The sequence below is a fragment of the Schistocerca cancellata genome, chromosome 5 (genome assembly GCF_023864275.1).
Source record: "Schistocerca cancellata isolate TAMUIC-IGC-003103 chromosome 5, iqSchCanc2.1, whole genome shotgun sequence".
NCBI lineage: Eukaryota > Metazoa > Arthropoda > Insecta > Orthoptera > Acrididae > Schistocerca > Schistocerca cancellata.
Genome location: NC_064630.1, coordinates 791,126,672 through 791,148,332, shown reverse-complemented (window position 1 = coordinate 791,148,332; position 21,661 = coordinate 791,126,672). Strand labels below are relative to the sequence as shown.

The window sequence follows — 21,661 nt, the reverse complement described above, 5'->3', positions numbered from 1 at the left end:
CTTGTACAGGTTCTCTGCTGATAGAATTAACTGCCGTAGACACTGGCACTAGAGGAATACAGACATTTAGACATGGTTTTGATTTCCTTAGGTATACTCCATGATCGCGTAAATAGTCACAGAACATAGATTTGACGTATGTGCGCCCGCAACATGATTTGTGTGTCGCAGTTACTTATGCACAGTGTAGTTCACACAAACTGGCAACATTTGTGTGTATCGTAAATATGCATGTTTCTCCTATAGTTATTTGAAGCACTGAATCTCCATGCATATGAACAACAGACAGTATCTTTCCAAACATGTCGAGCTCAAGAGTAGTAAGAGATGGGTCGCACTCATTCCTCGTCTTTCTCTCGATGTTTTCCATCCTACTGCAGAGGTAGTCCTATTCATACCACGTGTAATTCACGCTAGTACCGGGCCATTGGACATTGTCTGTTTCAATTAATTTGTCAAAGTCTGTGTCAGTATCAGGCGTCAGGCCTACATTCACAGGATAAGTTCTGCTAGCAGTGAAAATGTCGCTACAGGCGAACAGCAGTATTTTGAAACTGCATAATTATGCTTCTAGCAGCTGGTGCTGCTGGTATGGCTCTGTTGGTCCAGGATAGTCCAGTAAATATAAAAGCCCACATGTCGGTTTCTGTGATGGTGGAGATAGTAGTATGTTGAACATCTGCGTATTCTGGTCCAGCATCAGGGATCCGTTGAGTAGTTGAAACAAAAATTAAATAAATAAATAAAATAAAACATATAAATTTTGCACATAGGATATTAATAATAATGATAATAATTCTTTTCATAATACAAATAAGGGATGGAGAATTGCTCACTCTTCTTCTTATTGATCATTGTCTGGCGGCGTTTCATGGTGATGTTTTCATTGGTATATGATGACAACAGCCTTTTGTCCCAGTACTGCACCTGCGGCTCGATGAACTAGCCATGTGTCAGGTGAAGGCGAGGGGCTAGGGCTTATCTTAGTTTTGACCTCAGTGTATCAGAACAATAGACCTCTGTCCCAGAAACAGGCATGTGGTTCGACGATCTCGCCACTTGTTCGTAGGAGAGGGAGAGGAGTTGGTCAAGTCACCTTGGCATAATAGAACAGTAGGTCACTTGTTCCTGCACTGCGCCTGTGGTTCAGTGACATCACCATGTACCTGGAGGGGACAGGTGAGATGGTGCCTTGGCAAACTAGGACAATGGGACCAATTGTCTAGGATCTCTCCTTGCGCTACTCCTTGCATCAATATGCAGCTTTCAGTGTCACCTGATGGTGCATTATGGTGTGGACATTAGACAATTGTTAGGCAATCCCCTTTCCTTCTCCAATCGCCAATGGTGTGAGGGAAAACGACGGTCTGTATGCTTTCAATTGTGATAGCTCTGGTCTTGGCTTCTATTACGGTATTTAGGTGAATGGTGTCACAGTTATAAAATCACAATGTGTACTAGACTTACCATGCAGTTTCCAACCACTGTCATCACAGTTTCGTGATGGATTTTTTAAAGAAACTCTAATCAGCACATACAGCTCACTGCAGTTAGCAAAGGGCAGTTGTTCTTCAGGATAGCATATTCTGCCCACTACTGTTGCAGTTATACATGATTTAGTTTCCCTACGGTGACGGTTATTAGGAAACCATCGTCACAGTTGATTCCAGCAACCATATAATCACTGATCAAGCAAAACAACTCCTCACATGCAAAGCAAATGAAACCTTCTCCTATCTCTCAATCTTTTACAATTCTCCAGTAACTGTGCCTTCCAGTCTCTATGTTGAGGTTGCATTGTAATCACTTGCAGCTACAATATTCCCACATGACACTATCTTCGATTCACTGCCATACAACGAAGGCCCAATCTCTTAGAAATACAAAAATTTCCTCCCTCCTCACATTTTACCGCTTCGTAAGGTTCCTTACCGTTAAAAATCTGGTTTTTGTAAGAGTGGGGTAAATAAGTGAAATAAAAATACATCAGAATCACTTGATTTCTTACTATCTTATATCATGCCGTGGTAGTTGCCATTACTTTTGTTGACATTGACAAGTGAAGATGATTGCATCTCATCCTGCGCGATCACAGTTATTTCCCCCCAAAAGCTTATTTTTCTATCCGTGAGGAAACATGGTGTGCAGGGACCTGAAAATATTGATCTCAAAATTCTTTTTCCATTTCTTTGCTTTGCCAATAGTTAAATTAATATAAAACATCAAATCTTAATTATTTGGAAACCACATAGTTGAAACAAGTTACTGCAAGTGGATGTTGGAATTAGACTTGGCTATGGTGACTTCCCGCTGATGTTGACAATACGGGGAGTATACACCAAGGAAAACCGCGCTACAGTCAGTGGCGTAGCTACCATAGTGTTAAGAGGGGCAGTAACCCGGGGTCCCCATTTTCAAGGGCCCCTCGATCTCCATGAACGACGTTTGAAAAAGTTGTGTAATGTCTTAGTTGAATCAAGAATTTTCGACTTTTAATTAAAATTTTGGTCCTGACCAACAAATCTCAAACGGCACGATCTGCAATCATAAAAATTCCTTCCAGCTCCAGAACATAAACATAATAGGGTGTACTGCTTGTCAGCTAAGACGTGGTCCCTGCCGCCGTTCGGGTGCTGCAAGTTGAAGCCGGAGTTGCAATTGCTGCCAGAGTGGCGCTGAATTGTTAGCATTGTGTTTACAATACAGTGTGCGATCGTATTTTAATATGAAGTCGCTACAGTGTACCATTACGGAACATAGTTGCTGCCACATGTCTTTTATAACGTCGAAAAGATTAGGTACAGCGCGCGAAACTGCAGGCCCTGCGAAACATCGACCCTTTTCTCCCCGTGTCTGCCAACGCCTTGCTCCGAACGGTCCCAGAATTCCTCACGGCAGTGAGGGGGCACTCCGTAGTGGGCAAGCAATAATACGGCATTAAGCACGGTAACTAAACTGCTTGTGTAAGGGAATTCCTCTAAGCTAATGACCCTGTATTTCGTACAAGAAGAATAAAAAAATGTGAATCTTCTTCTTGGATTGAATTGTGGATCGTGCCAGTGATCGGCTCGTCATCAGTGTCGCAAATAACAGCTCCATCGCTGTTTCCATCGGATTCAGATATCGAGGACTGCCTTCAGTGGCTTCACTTTCTTTGCCCCCTTACCGTATTTTAATGAATGGGTTTAGAATCAAATAGAATTTGCTGTTTTGTTGTTTCTCTGTCGGTCTTCGTTTCTACAAACTATTTGCAGGTGTTCACATAACTATAACTTAGCTGGTACAGCTGGCCAGCGAGCGCAAATGCGCCAGTAATATTCGTCAGCTTTTTCGGTCTTATCGGCGACAATACCGCACAGCTTGTATTATTATCACCTTATTTAAGTGAACTCAAGAGGGTGGCTTTCAGCTCCATGTACATAACAGGCAAATGAGGTAACAACAAACGCGGTAGTACACATTGCGCAATGTTTGCATCAGGTTTATTTTTAACGACGTATCAAGTGCTGTGGGTACTCAACTCGGGCATATACGGGCAGCGAAGCATTATGACTGTTGGTCTGGTTTTCAAAGTTTTAGTAAATATGAACTAAAATCATGGATCAAAGAAACGCAGTGATGCTTTTAAGCGAAAACAACGTCAGGAAAAAGAAGAAAGTAAATGAAAATTGCATAAAGTCAACAAATATTTTAGTCAGCGTTCTACAAGTACATTTGTGTTCATTGTGACTGAGATAGTGCGGTATCTGTTGAGAAACCTAGTGAAGACGATCCGACAATAACTGCTGTTCAAATATCGCCGGTCACGATCATGTCGTCGACATCTGCATGGCGAAGAAAACAGGGAAGGAATCGTCGACCTATACACTCTTCGAGAACGTTAATAAAACTTCCTATGACATGGGAAACTTCAAGAACAAAACAATGAGTGATAAAGAAAAGCGTCTACTTCTTGACATTGGTCCGTTATAGCCTTGTGGACGATTTCCTAAAGATCCCCACCAGAATAACAGGTGTTTTTCAATATCGTAGTATGTTTCAGTTACTAAGGAGGGACTAGTTAATAGTATTTGACTGTGTTATTGCACAATTCCACGTGCTACCTATTGTCAGCCTTGCTGGTTGTTTGTTTCGCAAAGAAGTAATGTGTCGTGTACGGGTAACCGTGACTGGAAGCACTTATCAGAAAGAATTAAGGAACACGGTTTCTCGAGTGGCCATGTGGAAACGTGTGCAGTGTACAAGGATTGGGAAAAAAATGATACTATCGACAAGGAAGCAGATAATGAAATTAATAAACATGCATCATTTTGGAAAATGATTCTTATAACGTTGTATGATATCATACATACTCTAGCAAAAAGTTCATTGAATTTCAGAGGAAATCGAGGGAACTTAATTGAGGAGCGAGGATACCACAGTAATTTTCTGTCCGTAGTAGAGCTTTTCGCCGAGTTTGATTACATTTTGCTGCAAGTTTTTGGTATGACCAAATATAATCATTTCCACTGCTTAGAGATTGCTTTAACATTTTATTTTTTGTTCATTTTTTCAGTTGTTTCCATTTGAAAACTCTTGTAAACTCACACGTTTTGGTTTTTAGAATCTACATGGTATATGAGTCCAAATATTCAAAATGAAATGATTGAGTGCTTAGAGAACAAACTCGAAATTAAATTGATAGAACAAATTAGAATATCATCGTTTTCCACCGTCATAAAGGACACTAGACCGGATATGTCGAAGGTACAGCAGTGAAGAACTATTGTGAGATATGCAGAAATAACCAGATAGGAAAATGGGCAGCCAACCTATATAGAACTAAAAGAAATATTTTCTCGGCTTTTATGCAGTCATCAAACATGGAGCAGCGTATTTATTCCGCAGGTGACTAAACTACTTTCAGTTGACAAAAACATTGATTTAAAAAAGAGTGTGGTTCGAGGTTATGATGGAGTAGAGTGCGATGAGTGGTGTTTGCAATGGTGTAGAAAAACAGATAAGGAATATTCAGCTAAATGTGGAGTATGTACATTCCCCCAGTCGTAATTTGAATTTAGTGATAAATGATGCAGTTAGTAGTTGTGTGGAAGGCTTACACAAGTTTTTCGGTGATAGCATTAAGTTTTGGGATCTACCGGCGAATCAGAAGCCACTGTAATAATATATATATATATATATATATATATATATATATATATATATATATATATATATATATATATACTCCTGTAAATGGAAAAAAAGAACACATTGACACCGGTGTGTCAGACCCACCATACTTGCTCCGGACACTGCGAGAGGGCTGTACAAGCAATGATCACACGCACGGCACAGCGGACACACCAGGAAACGCGGTGTTGGCCGTCGAATGGCGCTAGCGGCGCAGCATTTGTGCACCGCCGCCGTCAGTGTCAGCCAGTTTGCCGTGGCATACGGAGCTCCATCGCAGTCTTTAACACTGGTAGCATACCGCGACAGCGTGGACGTGAACCGTATGTGCAGTTGACGGACTTTGAGCGAGGGCGTATAGTGGGCATGCGGGAGGCCGGGTGGACGTACCGCCGAATTGCTCAACACGTGGGGCGTGAGGTCTCCACAGTACATCGATGTTGTCGCCAGTGGTCGGCGGAAGGTGCACGTGCCCGTCGACCTGGGACCGAACCGCAGCGACGCACGGATGCACGCCAAGACCGTAGGATCCTACGCAGTGCCGTAGGGGACCGCACCGCCTCGTCCTAGCAAATTAGGGACACTGTTGCTCCTGGGGTATCGGCGAGGACCATTCGCAACTGTCTCCATGAAGCTGGGCTACGGTCCCGCACACCGTTAGGCCGTCTTCCGCTCACGCCCCAACATCGTACAGCCCGCCTCCAGTGGTGTCGCGACAGGCGTGAATGGAGGGACGAATGGAGACGTGTCGTCTTCAGCGTTGAGAGTCGCTTCTGCCTTGGTGCCAATGGTGGTCGTATGCGTGTTTGGCGCCGTGCAGGTGAGCGCCACAATCAGGACTGCATACGACCGAGGCACACAGGGCCAACACCCGGCATCATGCTGTGGGGAGCGATCTCCTACACTGGCCGTACACCACTGGTGATCGTCGAGGGGACACTGAATAGTGCACGGTACATCCAAACCGTCATCGAACCCATCGTTCTACCATTCCTAGAACGGCAAGGGAACTTGCTGTTCCAACAGGACGATGCACGTCCGCATGTATCCCGTGCCACCCAACGTGCTCTAGAAGGTGTAAGTCAACTACCCTGGCCAGCAAGATCTCCGGATCTGTCCCCCATTGAGCATGTTTGGGACTGGATGAAGCGTCGTCTCACGCGGTCTGCACGTCCAGCACGAACGCTGGTCCAACTGAGGCGCCAGGTGGAAATGGCATGGCAAGCCGTTCCACAGGACTACATCCAGCATCTCTACGATCGTCTCCATGGGAGAATAGCAGCCTGCATTGCTGCGAAAGGTGGATATACACTGTACTAGTGCCGACATTGTGCATGCTCTGTTGCCTGTGTCTATGTGCCTGTGGTTCTGTCAGTGTGATCATGTGATGTATCTGACCCCAGGAATGTGTCAATAAAGTTTCCTCTTCCTGGGACAATGAATTCACGGTGTTGTTATTTCAATTTCCAGGAGTGTATATATATATATATATATATATATATATATATATATATATATATATATATATATATATATATATATATATAATTAAATCCGTTTAGACGGTCTGGCAGAGTTAATACCATATTTCCAATAAAACTTCGGTTTTTTTAAATATAAGCAAGGCATTATCGGAAATATGACTGAAGCTTGCAGTAAAGATGAGCGTAGCGAAGCAGAAATTATTGACACAAAAATGATAAAATTTCGTGGTCGTATTCTTTTGTGAATTCATGCACAGAATATAGAATTTTACAAAAACGCGATACAGATTTGGACGAGGTAAGCAGAGCTTTAGCACAAGTTGATACCAAATTGATATTTCATACAAATTATTTAGGATCATTCAAGTGCAAAATCAGTGAAACTGCAAAAAATATGACATAGATCCGAATTTTCACGTAAAACGGCAAAAATTAATTAAAGTACATATTGTTGACCTAGGTTCAGACCACCCATTCCGAAACACGGAAGAAATATTAAAAGTTACTATTTTCAAAATGCACTACACACAAAAATGGCTTAATTAAAGTCACGTTTTACTGGCGTGAGTGCAGCCCATCAAATATTTAATTTCAGAACACCATGATTTTTGCTCAGTGCAGATGAAGCAGCTTTACTGCAAAACTATCCTCAATTCGAAAGTAAATATGTTGATATAATGGGTCCTAATTTTGCACTTACACTTAGTAATATTTATCGCTGTGTTCTACATAGACCGACTGCTTATGGACCGTTTATCAATTATATAAGGAAATTATAACTAAATATGCAATGGTAAAATGCGACATTACGGACGTATTTACCGCAATTTTATTATTTTATACAACAACAGTCTCTTCTGCAACAGCCAAAAGGTCATTCTGCAAATTAAAAGTAATCGAAACTTATTTAAGGAACGGTATGGGTCAAGCTCGACTCTGCCATTCCGTACTCATAAGGGATCGAAATGAAAGGCCCCATCAAGTTTAGAATTAAGGGCGCTTATTGATGATTTTGTCAAAACTAAAGCCAGAAAATGATGGTAGAGTAAGTTGTTAAATCAAATTGTCAACTTCGTTTTATTGTCTAAATACCTTCGAAACTTACCGACGATTACTGACCGGTTCGGCGCACTGGGCTCACAGCGCATCGTAGTGTAGAGGGAATAGTTTGCCGGCACTGACAATAGCCCGCCTTCCAGCACATCTGTGCCATAGTGGACGCTCCACGTGTGCTTCGTAGAAAGGGGCAATGTTTTCGTGGCTGAGTAATATTTTTTGTGTTTATTTTTTACTAGCTTTTAAACGCGACTTCGTAAGCCTAGTATGGATCAAAACAGAAAATTATCCCACGACATCCTTTTATAGATACGAAAATATCCTAAATCGTACCCAGGTGAAACTCTATCCATGTGAAAAATTTCATCCAAATCCAGCCAGTAGTTCTGCGTGAAAGCATAACAAACAAAGGTTCACATTTATAAGTAGTGTAACAGTTGTGGTTACTAAATGTGACACTTCTGTCACTCAATGTAACTGGGTTTTTTCTTTTGATGCTGTCAATTGTCAGGATGAGCATTCTCAAGCATTCTGTCAGGGTGAAAATATTAAATAAATAAACTTTTCTCTCTTACAAAATGTGGGCAGGGTGGGTTCTTCCTTGGCTCGGGTATGAGGTCGAATGAAACATCATTTTTACCTAAGATAACTTTTATTGAAAGTTTCGTACAGCTGTTATCTTACTGGACGTTCTGGTTCGGAGAGCGGCAGCCGTGTCGTTTGCGTAGCCTTCTGCTGCGGCAGCGGCGGCGGCGGCGGCGGCGGCGTCTGATTACGCGTAGCGGTGTGTATCTCGTGTCGCCGTCTCGCCCAGCTGACCGGAGACGCGCAGCGCGAGGTGGCCCGTTTAATTATTGCGAGCGACGTCGTGCATCGGATGGTGATACCTTGAATGTGGCGTCCCAGTGTTTCTCTTCTCTAAGCGGCCGCGTGTGTTGTGCGTCGGCCAGCAGAGCGGCGCGGCGGGGGAAGGCCAGTGTCCCGGACTCGAACCACGGACTCCCGCTTGCCAGTCTTCGGCTGTCAGGTCTTCATCCCAGCTAACAGGTGACTGCTGAAGTGAGGCCGTCTCCTTCCCGTCCTCACGAGTCACCTGGGTATGTTAAATCAGACTTCAAAATACCTTTTAACTTCTTCTTCTGGCACTGAGGCTGCTGCTTGCTATTCTATTACAGCGGCGGACTCGGTGCGTCTGTGCATGATGTAGTCTCTTCTTGCCTGACGATCTTCAGCACCGAAACTAACTTAAAACCACTGCTACGCTTCTTCTTCGTCTTCTTCGTCGCTCGTCTCCGTCTTCGCCTTCGTCTTCCTCTCGTCTTCATCTGTCGGGCCCACTGCGTCTCGCGTATTTATTCACTTCAGTTTACTGGAGGTGAACGACTTCACGGCCATTGCCTCTTCTGTCACGTTGACCAGATTCTCGAAGATTCTTCTTAACGTCGGTCATTGGCTCTTGGAATGTAGGCAAGGGCCTTTGCTCACATACGACAACTGAGAAACATGTGAGCCGGTCATTGCCTCTTCTGTCACGTTGAAAAGCTTCTCGAAGAATCTTCTTAACGTCGGTCATTGGCTCTTGGGATGTAGGTGAGGGCCTTTGCTCACATGCGACAACTGAGAAACACGTGAGCCGGTCGGGCGATGCCCTGACGGCTGAATCGACAGCGCCCGCTTATGTGGAACTTGCTGACTTCACGGTCATTGTCTCTGCTGTTCTGCTCGCTGAATGCCCGTATGTAACTCTCTAAACTAAACCAAGTTTTTCATTTATATTCTAATTTCTACTTCACTTTGATTTCACTAATTTATATACTTAAGTACCACTCAACATTCCTCCACCCTTCGGAGAAATTCGCCCTCGAATTTACCACTCAACATTCCTCCACTCTTCACACGGCAAAAGCACTAACACAAGCAATGAAAACTCTCGACTTAGAAGATCACACACGCTTCACATTAAGTATGCTGAAAATACTTTATCACTTTACCAAAGCACTGTGCGCTCATGAATCACATAGTTCACACATAAATGGTTATAATAAGTGTAACAAATCTTGATGAGAATGAATAAACAGAAATAGATTTTTCACTTAGAAAATTACATAGCAACAGCTGTTTAATCTACCCTATACAAATGCAAGAATATCTAGTCTACTGAATTGTTTACTTTAACATAAGACTGTTTAGTAAAGAGTGAAGTACAATAAACAAAATTAATACACTAATGCTCAAAAGTAGCCATTGAAGTACATCAGTTAAGAGTGTGGTATCCAGTTAACAGGGATTTGATGAAGTGGTATATTATTATTTGGCTTATTTTTTCGCCTTAAATAAAAGAAAACTGTACAAAGCAGAAACACCAACACAAAGGTTCCAGATATACCCGTTCCTAGCATTATAATTTTAGTTTTGTGTTCACCTTTTAATTTTAAGACATGTTGCATCATAACATTGGCATCAATTTTGCCTTGCTGCGAGTTTATGAACATATCTAATGACTTCAGAATGGAACTGTCAAGGGAGTCATTGAGGTAGGATAGGTTTTGTGTAGGAAATGCTTTGCATGGCGTTTTCTGAAAAAAGCAAACAACATGGTTATGGACCTACCAACCTAGTAAAAACAAAACAAAAAGAAGAAGAAATACATTGTTAACTACAAGGTCTACCTGTTTCTACGTTCAACTTTTTTTTCTTAAAAAATAAACCATTATCATTTATTAATTATTTACATATGTATACTATCCACAGTCTACTATGATTCAACTAGGACATTCGCACTCTTGGTCGAAGATTTTATGGTGCCATGTCTGTATGTTGTGCTGGCGTGGCCACTCTTTTTCCTTTTCGGGTACTTCCTCCAGCCTTCGGAAAAGCAGACACTATTGTTGAAGGAATTACATCTGGAGCGCCCTTAAAAGGTTTTAAACGACTGACATGCACAACACTAGTTCTGGTGGGCAGTTGCAATTTAACGTTGACTGGTGACGTGATCTCAATAATATGATAAGGACCTCTGTAGTTTGTTACAAATTTCTTTGTTTTTCCTTTCGCAACGTATGGAGTTAAAAGCATAACCCACTGACCGATTTTGTAATTTGGATATTTAGCTTGGGTATTACCTAATCTTTTCTGTCGTTCCAAAGCCTTTGTATTAGATTTTTGAACCTTTTTCCATACATCTTTCATCATTCGACTGAAATCTCTTACTGTTTCTCCGACTTTTCCGTTTTTCTGCCTGATTACATCAAAAGGGGACGGCATTTTTCTCCCATAAACCACTTCATAAGGTGACATGCCAGTTGCTTCATGCGTTTTGGCGTTGTATACCGACACGATTATTGGTAAATACGTATCCCAATTAGAATGTTGTTCGTTAATATAATAACTAAGCATCTTGCCAATTGTCCGATGAACTCTTTCAGTGCGTCCGTTGCACTGAGGGTGTAACGGAGTTGTGCGTAATTTGCGTATTTTTAGTAAGTGGCATAGCTGTTTCATTAGTTCAGACATAAAATTAGATCCCTGATCTGTGATAATAGCTTCAGGTACGCCAAATTTAAGTATCCAATTGTTAACTAAAGCTTGGGCAACTGTATTTGCTTGCTGATCTGGGAGACTTACCATAGCTAGATAGCGTGAAAAGTGATCTATAATTGTAAGAACATACTTATTACCAGCAGGTGTTTTATGAAAGGGCCCGTAGAGATCCAGTCCACAGATTTGAAATGGACATGAAGCCTCGGGGAGCCTCTGTAAGGGTATTTTTGAACGAGAAAGTTCAGCTCGTTGTGCGCACGCAATGCAATTACGAACGTACTGCGCAACATCCTGCTTTCTCGTTTGCCACCAAAATCGCTCTGCTACACGTCTTTCGGTTGTCCGCTGTCCACCGTGTCCTGCAAGGATATGGTCGTGGGCCTCTGCCATTATTTCTTGTCTAAGGTGTTGGGGAACAACAATTCGCGGTCCAAGTTTTGTTTTACGGCATAATACACCATCTTCAAAGCAAAATTGTTTTTGAGTTGCGTATTTTTCGCATTCTGTATCCTCATTTTGTGCCTTTCTCCAGTCCTCAGTATCTCGGCCTGTTGCTTCCAAAAGTGCTATTTTCCGACTTAGACAATCTGCATTCGTGTGTTTTTTGCCTGGTTTATGGATAACTTCGAAATCCATTTCGGAAAGACATAGGGCCCAACGTGTGAGACGACTAGATGGATCCTTTAACCCAAGCAACCATTTTAAAGCTGCGTGGTCTGTAATGACCTTGAATTTCCTACCATACAAGTAGCATTTAAAGTATTTGATACCATAAATAACACTTAACAATTCTTTCTCTGTTGTGGAATAATTTCTTTCTGCTGTTGTTAGTTGTCTCGAAGCATAGGCTATGGGGTGTTCCGCGCCATTAATATTCTGGCTCAAAACAACTCCTACTGAATGACCACTTGCGTCACAGGATAAAATAAATTCTTTATTATAATCTGGGTAGGCTAATACTGGACTGTGTGTTAACTTATCTTTAAGGGTTTGAAATGCTGATTCACAATCTTCAGACCAATGAAATTTTGCACCCTTTTTCAATAATTGGGTTAAGGGTCGGGCAATTTCAGCAAAATTTTGAACATATTTTCGGTAATACGATGCGAGACCAATGAAACTTTGTACCTCCTTAACGCGTTGTGGTGTTGGGAAGTCCTTAACTGCCGAAATTAATCGAGGATCTGTTCTAATTCCTTTTTCACTAATGACATGCCCTAGGTATGTAACCTCTGTCAATGCAAAACAACATTTTTCCATATTTAATGTTAATTTAGCTTTTCTAAGTCTCTGAAAAACATTACGCAGACGCACAGCATGTTCATTAATGTCTTTGGAGAATACAATAATATTGTCTAGATATACACAACATTGCTGAGTTTTTAGTCCTCGCAATACTCCATCGAGTAGTTTTTGAAAAGTTGCTGGTGCATTTTTCAAACCGAAAGGCATTCTTTTAAATTGCCAGTGGCCTCCAGGGGTAGAAAATGCTGTTTTATGCCTATCTTCAGGTGCAACTTCCAATTGATGATATCCGCAACGTAAATCGATTGTTGAAAAGTGTTTACTGTTACCTAAACTGTCAAAGATATCTGTAATGTTTGGAAGAGGATAAACATCTGAGATTGTTTGTTTGTTAAGGTGTCTGTAGTCACAACAAAATCTATATCGTTTCGTACCGTCCGGAGACTTCTTTGGAATAATTACAATATTTGAATTATAAGGCGAATCAGAATATTCTATGATTCCATCTTTTAGGTGCTGTTCTAAAAATTCATCCAGTACTGGCTGTAAGTGATGCGCAACTCTATAAGGCTTTCTATAAACTGGGGGGCTATGTCCTGTTGGGATCCTATGCTGTGTGATATCTGTTGCTGGAAGTGGACCTTCTGCATTAAATAAATCTTGAAACTGAACTAAAACTGCTTCTATCGTGTCTCTATCCTTTCCTTTCAAATGCTCAATCTTCTGGCGCAATGCGGTTTTATAGGCGTCTGGTTTCTGACCATCATTAATATCTGACCAAATAAAATCTTCTTCTTCAAAAGTACTGACTGTAGCTACTAATATTCCCTTATGCAACTCTTTGTCCTCCACTCCAAAATTGTCAATAGGTACCGGTACTTTTCTTTCTCCCTCAACGTCTTGAACCCATACAACACTTCTACGTACAAAACAATGTGATACATCTAATTCCTCATTTTCCTCTAGTGGCTCTATTAGACATATTGTGTCTATAGGTACTTTGGGGTCAACGGTCATCCAGAAAAGTTTTCCTGAACCAGATGGTATCTGATCCCGCGAATCGACCTTCAAGGACGTTGCACGCAGTGTGGTTGATTTCGCCTTCCGGTTAGGGAAATCTTGCGGCAGAGGGCCCTTTGCAGCGGTGTCACCTAGCTGAAACACTATTCCGCTAAGTTCTACAGTTTGCTGTCTGAGGTCAATTTTAGCGTGATGTTTATTCAGGAAATCCAACCCTAGGATCGCGTCGTACCCGTCAGTTATCTTTGTTACCACTTCTACATCTTCTTGAAATTGTACACCGTGAATATAGAAAATCAATTATGTACATCCTAATGACTTCACTGTACCTCCTCCTACTCCACTCAATCTATACCTTGGAGGGTCATATTCCTTTTCTCCAATACATTCATTACTCACTATTGATACGTTTGCGCCTGTATCCACCAGTATCCTTGCCTCTTTATCCCGTATGGTAGCAGATAACCAGCATTCCGGCTTCACATTCGCCTTAATGGCATGAAATTTTATTGGGAACGCCTGGCGGCGGTTCCGACATTCCCGTTTGAGTTTAATTGATTTCTATTTCCAAAAACTTTCTTAGACCTGCATTCCTTGAATGTGTGACCTATTCTTTGACAATTAGTGCATTGAGGTTGTGTGCAGTTTTTTGCTATATGGCCTTGTCGATCGCACCTAAAACATCGTACTCCTGCTGAAAATACATTTCGCTTCTCCTTGTATCTGGTGGCAATGTCAATTTCTTCAAAAGCTGTCGCCACAGATACAGCTTCTGCTAAATTCTTAGGAAACTCTGCCCTGACACGACGGGACGTTTCAGGAGGTAACCCACGTAAAAATGTGTCCAGAGCTCTATTTTCTGCCTCTTGTAAAATAACTCTATTTGCTTCATCACTAGTTGTCAACTGATAGGTGTTAATATTAACTTTTCTAATCCTATCTACAAAGCTTTCTAACGACTCGTTTTGCCTCTGAGTGATAGTGTTTAACTGTTCCCTATAAAATCTACAGCTGTTCTGTTTTTGAAAACGTTTAAGTAATCCTTTCTTCAATTCCTCAAATGTTGGAGCATTCCGTAATTCTTCATGGTATAATACGTGTGCTTTAGCCTCTCCTAGCAATCTTAACTTTGTCATTTGTAAGAGCTGTTCATCTGACCATGATCCTAACTTTGCAGCTGCTACTAAATCATCAAAAAAGGCTGTTATGTCTTCGCCAGGTTTACCTGAAAAAGGAGTTACCAAGGCTGCTGCTGAGGAATCTAGGGTAGGAGGGACTGAACTGGTTTGCCTAACCTCACACAACTGTTTAAATAATGCATTATTATCATTTTTAAGCTGTGCTATTTGATTAACTAAGCTCTGAATAGCTTCCTCAGTAGTAACCGCTTGTGGTGCTGACTCTGACTTCGTACGATTTCGTGTCATCATTTTACAAACTGTCAGTTACACAATCTTACCACACTGAATGAAAAAGAAGTTTAAATATTTTCGCCAAACTCTTAAAATTATGAGAGAGAATACACTTCTAAATAAAGAAAATATTACGACTGCTATGCAAACCTCTATCCTTTCACACATTAAACAATACTAACTGTGGATCTTTAGTGACTGTCATTCACACCTCATATTGAGCCAAGGGTTTTTTCTCTGACACCAAATGTAACAGTTGTGGTTACTAAATGTGACACTTCTGTCACTCAATGTAACTGGGTTTTCTCTTTTGATGCTGTCAATTGTCAGGATGAGCATTCTCAAGCATTCTGTCAGGGTGAAAATATTAAATAAATAAACTTTTCTCTCTTACAAAATGTGGGCAGGGTGGGTTCTTCCTTGGCTCGGGTATGAGGTCGAATGAAACATCATTTTTACCTAAGATAACTTTTATTGAAAGTTTCGTACAGCTGTTATCTTACTGGACGTTCTGGTTCGGAGAGCGGCAGCCGTGTCGTTTGCGTAGCCTTCTGCTGCGGCAGCGGCGGCGGCGGCGGCGGCGGCGGCGGCGTCTGATTACGCGTAGCGGTGTGTATCTCGTGTCGCCGTCTCGCCCAGCTGACCGGAGACGCGCAGCGCGAGGTGGCCCGTTTAATTATTGCGAGCGACGTCGTGCATCGGATGGTGATACCTTGAATGTGGCGTCCCAGTGTTTCTCTTCTCTAAGCGGCCGCGTGTGTTGTGCGTCGGCCAGCAGAGCGGCGCGGCGGGGGAAGGCCAGTGTCCCGGACTCGAACCACGGACTCCCGCTTGCCAGTCTTCGGCTGTCAGGTCTTCATCCCAGCTCACAGGTGACTGCTGAAGTGAGGCCGTCTCCTTCCCGTCCTCACGAGTCACCCGGGTATGTAAAATCAGACTTCAAAATACCTTTTAACTTCTTCTTCTGGCACTGAGGCTGCTGCTTGCTATTCTATTACAGCGGCGGACTCGGTGCGTCTGTGCATGATGTAGTCTCTTCTTGCCTGACGATCTTCAGCACCGAAACTAACTTAAAACAACTGCTACGCTTCTTCTTCGTCTTCTTCGTCGCTCGTCTCCGTCTTCGCCTTCGTCTTCCTCTCGTCTTCATCTGTCGGGCCCACTGCGTCTCGCGTATTTATTCACTTCAGTTTACTGGAGGTGAACGACTTCACGGCCATTGCCTCTTCTGTCACGTTGACCAGATTCTCGAAGATTCTTCTTAACGTCGGTCATTGGCTCTTGGAATGTAGGCGAGGGCCTTTGCTCACATACGACAACTGAGAAACATGTGAGCCGGTCATTGCCTCTTCTGTCACGTTGAAAAGCTTCTCGAAGAATCTTCTTAACGTCGGTCATTGGCTCTTGGGATGTAGGTGAGGGCCTTTGCTCACATGCGACAACTGAGAAACACGTGAGCCGGTCGGGCGATGCCCTGACGGCTGAATCGACAGCGCCCGCTTATGTGGAACTTGCCGACTTCACGGTCATTGTCTCTGCTGTTCTGCTCGCTGAATGCCCGTATGTAACTCTCTAAACTAAACCAAGTTTTTCATTTATATTCTAATTTCTACTTCACTTTGATTTCACTAATTTATTTACTTAAGTACCACTCAACAGTACGACTGAATACTAAATGCTGCTTTACACGTAATAATTTACCTACTATTAACAATGTTCGATTATTATGCCATGCAGAGGGCGGTAATCAAATTACGGTGAAGTCATTTTGTATCTGTACAGTATTTAGTTTAGTTGAAATACTGCCACAATTTCAGTTTTGTCTAGGAAAGCAGGGAGATGAATGGAGTAAATAGAGGGTCTATACAAGGGAGATGTACTTGAGAGCAATATTATGAAACAGGAAGAAGACTTAGATGAAGATGAGAAGGGAGATATGATACTGCACGCACTGAAAGACTTGAGTCGAAACAAGGCCTCGGGACTAGACAACCTTCCGACACAGCTACTGATAGCCTTGGGAGAGCCATCTATGGCAAAACTATTCCGTCTGGAGAGTAAGATGTATGAGGCAGGCGAAATACCCTAAGACTTCAAGAAGAATATAATAATTCCAATTCCAAAGAAAGCAGGTGCTGACAGAAGCGAAAATTACCAGTTTAATAAGTCACGGTTGCAAAATGCTAACACGTATCCTTTACAGAAGAACAGAAAAGAAACGTAGAATCTGACCTCGGGGGAGATCGCTTCGGATTCGAGAGACATGTAGGAACATGCGAGGCAATACTGACCCTAAACCTTCTCACAGAAAACAGGTTAAGGAAAGGGAAACCTACGTTAATAGCATTTGTAGAGCTATAGAAAGCTTTTGACAACGTTGACTGGAATGCTCTCTTTCAAATTCTAAAGGTGGCAGGGGTAAAATACATGGAGCGAAAGGCTGTTTACAATTTGTACGGAAACCAGATGGCAGTTATAAGAGTCAAGGGGATCGATATGGAAGACACAGGAGATCCAACGTTATGGTCTTAATTCAGCAAAGGTTTGAAATAGTTACTATAAAATATTTCAGAAGACATAGATAATATTCATCTGTAATTTCTGAAATCATTGGAGAGGCAACGGAACAACTATTGAAGTTGGACTGTAGAATCTATGAGCCTATAGACATGATATCAGTTCTTCGAAAAAAATATCATCTGTGTGTTCCAAAGATAGCATGAACAGATAGCTACGAGAATTATTGCGCAATCAGCTTAACCGCTGATGTATCCAAGGTGCTGTGGTAACAATATACAGGAAAAGGAAAGGAAATTTTAGAATGTGTTGTATGATAATAGGCATTCTACAAATGGGAGATAAAGGCACCAAAGAGACAATGCTGAAATTGCTCCTGAAAGTGGAAAGAAGACGTAAGAAAACGGGAGACACGTTTATAGGGTTTGTACAAAAAGTGATCAGTAACGTTAACTAGTACAAGTTCGAAAGATCAAGACAGGAGTAATAGGTTGTAGGAAAGGACTAATAATGATCACTATACACACAAAGCAGAAGGGAAAGTAAGAACGAAAAGACCAAAAACGAAGTGCTCGCACTAGATAGGGTAGAGGACAGGGACATAGATTTTTATCTGAAATGATCAGTTTGTTCCTCTAAGAAACAATGACGAAAATAAAAGAAAGTTTCAGGACGTGGATTAACATTCAGTGCTAAACGCTACCAATGAAAGATTCGCTGAAATCAGAGCTCTCCTCAGTAAAGGTGAACCTAAATTCCAGGACCTATTGAACGAAATGAAAAGTCTAGTGCGTATAAAGTATGACTGAGATTAAAGCGAAGAAAACCAAATTTACTGAGGAGTAGCAGAAATGAGAGTACCGAAAAGCTTTACATCAAAGTACGCACCACGGAATAAGGAAGTGAAGGAATTCTGATACCCTGAAAGGTAAATAACGGATGAAGAACGAAGAGGAGGAACACATAAAAAGCAGAGACAGAGAGGGAACTCCTAAAACAAATATGTCTGCTAATGTCAAACATAAGCCTTAATATTTGGAAGAAATTCTAGAGAGCGTTCGTTTGGAAGACAGTGTTGAAAGTGAATCACGCACTGGGGAAAAACTAGAGAAGAAGAAAATCTAAGAGATCGAGATACTGTGCCATAGAAGGATATAAAAAATCTGGTGACTCATCAGATACGACTAGGGAGCTTCTCTACAGAATAGGCGAGGATAGGAACATGTGAAAAACGTTGGTAAGGTGCAGTGTTAGGATGATAGGAGACGCGTTATGGTACCCAAGAATAAATTCGGTGTTACATGAGGGGCCTGCAGATCGTGAATACGATAGTTCTTGACTAATATCGGAATATATCCCGCGAATAATTGAGAATGTTATGGGCAAGAGCTATTCTGAGGTGAAGAGGTTGGCGCAGGAGAGTAATTCACACTAAAGCAAAAATAAATTAAAATTAAATTAATTAATTATTGACGTTTCTAGTTTCGGACGGCTTTGTGTGCTGCCACATTTGAATTGCGTTAGCCGAATCGTGTCAGAGAATAACTGTATGTTCAGAAGTGCATTGTCCCCGTCATTCAACCGTTCCTCCTCGTCACTGTTTAATTATTCGCAATGTCATTTAAATGTAACTAGAAAATCATATGACGTACGTATAATGTTGAATTTAATGAAAATGTTACTCTGAAACTCGTCGGTGCAATTTTCGCAGCTCTGATTCATGTTGCGAGCAATCACGCTCAGCATGAGTCCTTTGTTTATCATAGCAACGTGTCGGGGTGTCGCTGTTATGTTCAACCAGTGCATTCAACTATCCAGCGCTTGTTATCTTTGAGCTATGTAATGTGAAATGCCTCAGTTGCTTGTGCGACTTTTACCCTGGGAGTAAATTAGAGGTCATGCATCTGAAATTCATCTAGGATCCGAACGCTTTGCAGAGAAACGCTCTGAGGTGACAAAAGTCACTGGATACCTCCTGATATCGTCTCGGACCTCTTTTTGCCCGGTATAGGGCAGCAGCTCGACGTGACATGGACTCTACAAGTCGTTGGAAGTCCCCTGCAGAAATATTGAGCCGGGCTGATTCCATAGCTGTCCACAATTGAGAAAATGTTGCTGGTGCTGGTGTTTGGGCACGAGCTGACCTCTCGAGTATGTCAGATAATTGTTCACTGGAATTCATGTCGGGCGATCTGTTTGACCAAATTATCTGCTCGAATTGTCCAGAATGTTCTTCAAACCAAACGTGAACATTTGTGGCCCGATGAGACGGCGCATTGTCATCCTAAAAAATCACTTGGTTGCCAGTTCTGCAAGTTTCGCAGGAGAGCTTCTGTAAAGTTTGGAAGGTAGGAGACGAGGTACTGGCAGAAGTAAAGCTGTGAGTACCGGGCGTGAGTCCTGCTTCGGTAGCTCAGTTGGTAGAGCACTTGCCCGCGAAAGGCAAAGGTCCCGAGTTCGAGTCTCGGTCGGGCGCACAGTTTTAATCTGCCAGGAAGTTTCGTATCAGCGCACACTCCGCTGCAGAGTGAAAATCTCATTCTGGAAACATCCCCTAGGCTGTGGCTAAGCCACGTCTCCGCAATATCCTTTCTTTCAGGAGTGCTAGTTCTGCAAGTTTCGCAGGAGAGCTTCTGTAAAGTTTGGAAAGTAGGAGATGAGGTACTGGCAGAAGTAAAGCTGTGAGTACCGGGCGTGAGTCGTGCTTCGGTATCTCAGTTGGTAGAGCACTTGCCCGCGAAAGGCAAAGGTCCCGAGATCGAGTCTCGGTCGGGCACACAGTTTTAATCTGCCAGCAAGTTTCATATCAGCGCACACTCCGCTGCAGAGTGAAAATCTCATTCTGGAATCACGTGGTTGTTTGTTGCAAATGGTCTCCATGTCGCCAAAAATAACTGTTTGCAGACAATGATCGGTTCAGCTGGACAATTGGATCCAGTCCATTCCGTGTAAACACATCCTACACGATTATGGAGCCAGCACCAGCTTGCGCAGTGTCTTGTTGACAACATGAGTCCATGATTTTGTGGGGTCTGCTCCACACTCGACTCCTACCATGAGCCCTTACCAAGTGAAACTGGGGCTCGTGTGACCAGGCTGCGGTTTTCCAGCCATCTAGGGCCCAAACGATATGGTCCCGAGTCCAGGAGAAGTGCTGCTGGTAATTTCATTCTGTTATCCAAGACACTCATGTCGATTGTCTCCTGTCATAGTCCATCAACGCCAGATTTTGCCGCACTGTCCTAACGAAAACGTTCGTCGTAAGTCCCACATTGATTTCTGCAGTTACATCACGCAGTGTTGCTTTTTGTTAGCACTGACATCTCTATGCAAACGCCTTATCTCTCGGTGATTAAGTTAAGGTCATCGGCCACTGCGTTGTCTGTGGAGGGAGGCAATGCCCGAAACTCTCTGTGCACTTTTGACACTGTGGATCTCGGAATACTGAAATCCCTTGTGATATCCGTAATGGAATGTCACAAGCGTCTTGCTGATATTTGTTCCATAACATCAGAATTTCATCAACCTCTTAGAGGCTTTCAGTACAGTCTGCGCACCCATCCACTCCCGGCTGTGTATTTATCAGTGGAATTACTCTTGGACTCTTGATGACTTTGCATTCAATTTTAGCGAACGTTATTTTGACGCTATTGTGTTCTGAATGAGTATTCCGGAAGATACCTTCGATACCTTCCAGTTTATCAAGCAGCTATTTCACCTTGGCATTCCTGCAGTTCCTATCAATTTCTTTTGTAACTGGCTTACACTGCTGTATTGCTATCTTCTTCTGAACATTTTTATACGTCCTTCTTTCGTCAATCATCTGAATTTTCTTTTTTCTATTACTTGACATTTCTTTCCGGTTTCCTTCGTTGTTCCTAAATTTGTGATTTGTCTTCTAGTACGTCTGATCCGCCTGTTCATTATAATTTCTGAATTAGGAACTAACCCTCGAACCAGTTTTATTCGCAAACACACTAAGACCCACTCTCTGCCCCTGCCCCTAGTTTGCGTTTCTGCCTACGGTGTGCAAGCTACTGTGACAGTGAAATTACGGTCTTTTCGACGGTGCTGAGAACCATGAGCGTCAGAGTTACACAAGTGATATGCAAAAGTGACCACGTAACTCGATGATCATCTTACAGCAGCAGACGAACGATCGTAGAATGCCTTATGAAGATCCTGCACAAAATAAAAGCCTTCATACGGAGATCC

At 42.4% G+C, this 21,661-nt stretch overlaps 1 non-coding gene across 1 annotated transcript; it reads left to right on the top strand.

Moving 5' to 3' along the window:
• Positions 1–19,848: 19,848 nt before the first annotated feature.
• Positions 19,849–19,923, top strand: Trnas-cga (transfer RNA serine (anticodon CGA)). Its single transcript has one exon. It is a non-coding gene; the product is annotated as a tRNA-Ser (tRNA).
• Positions 19,924–21,661: the final 1,738 nt, after the last annotated feature.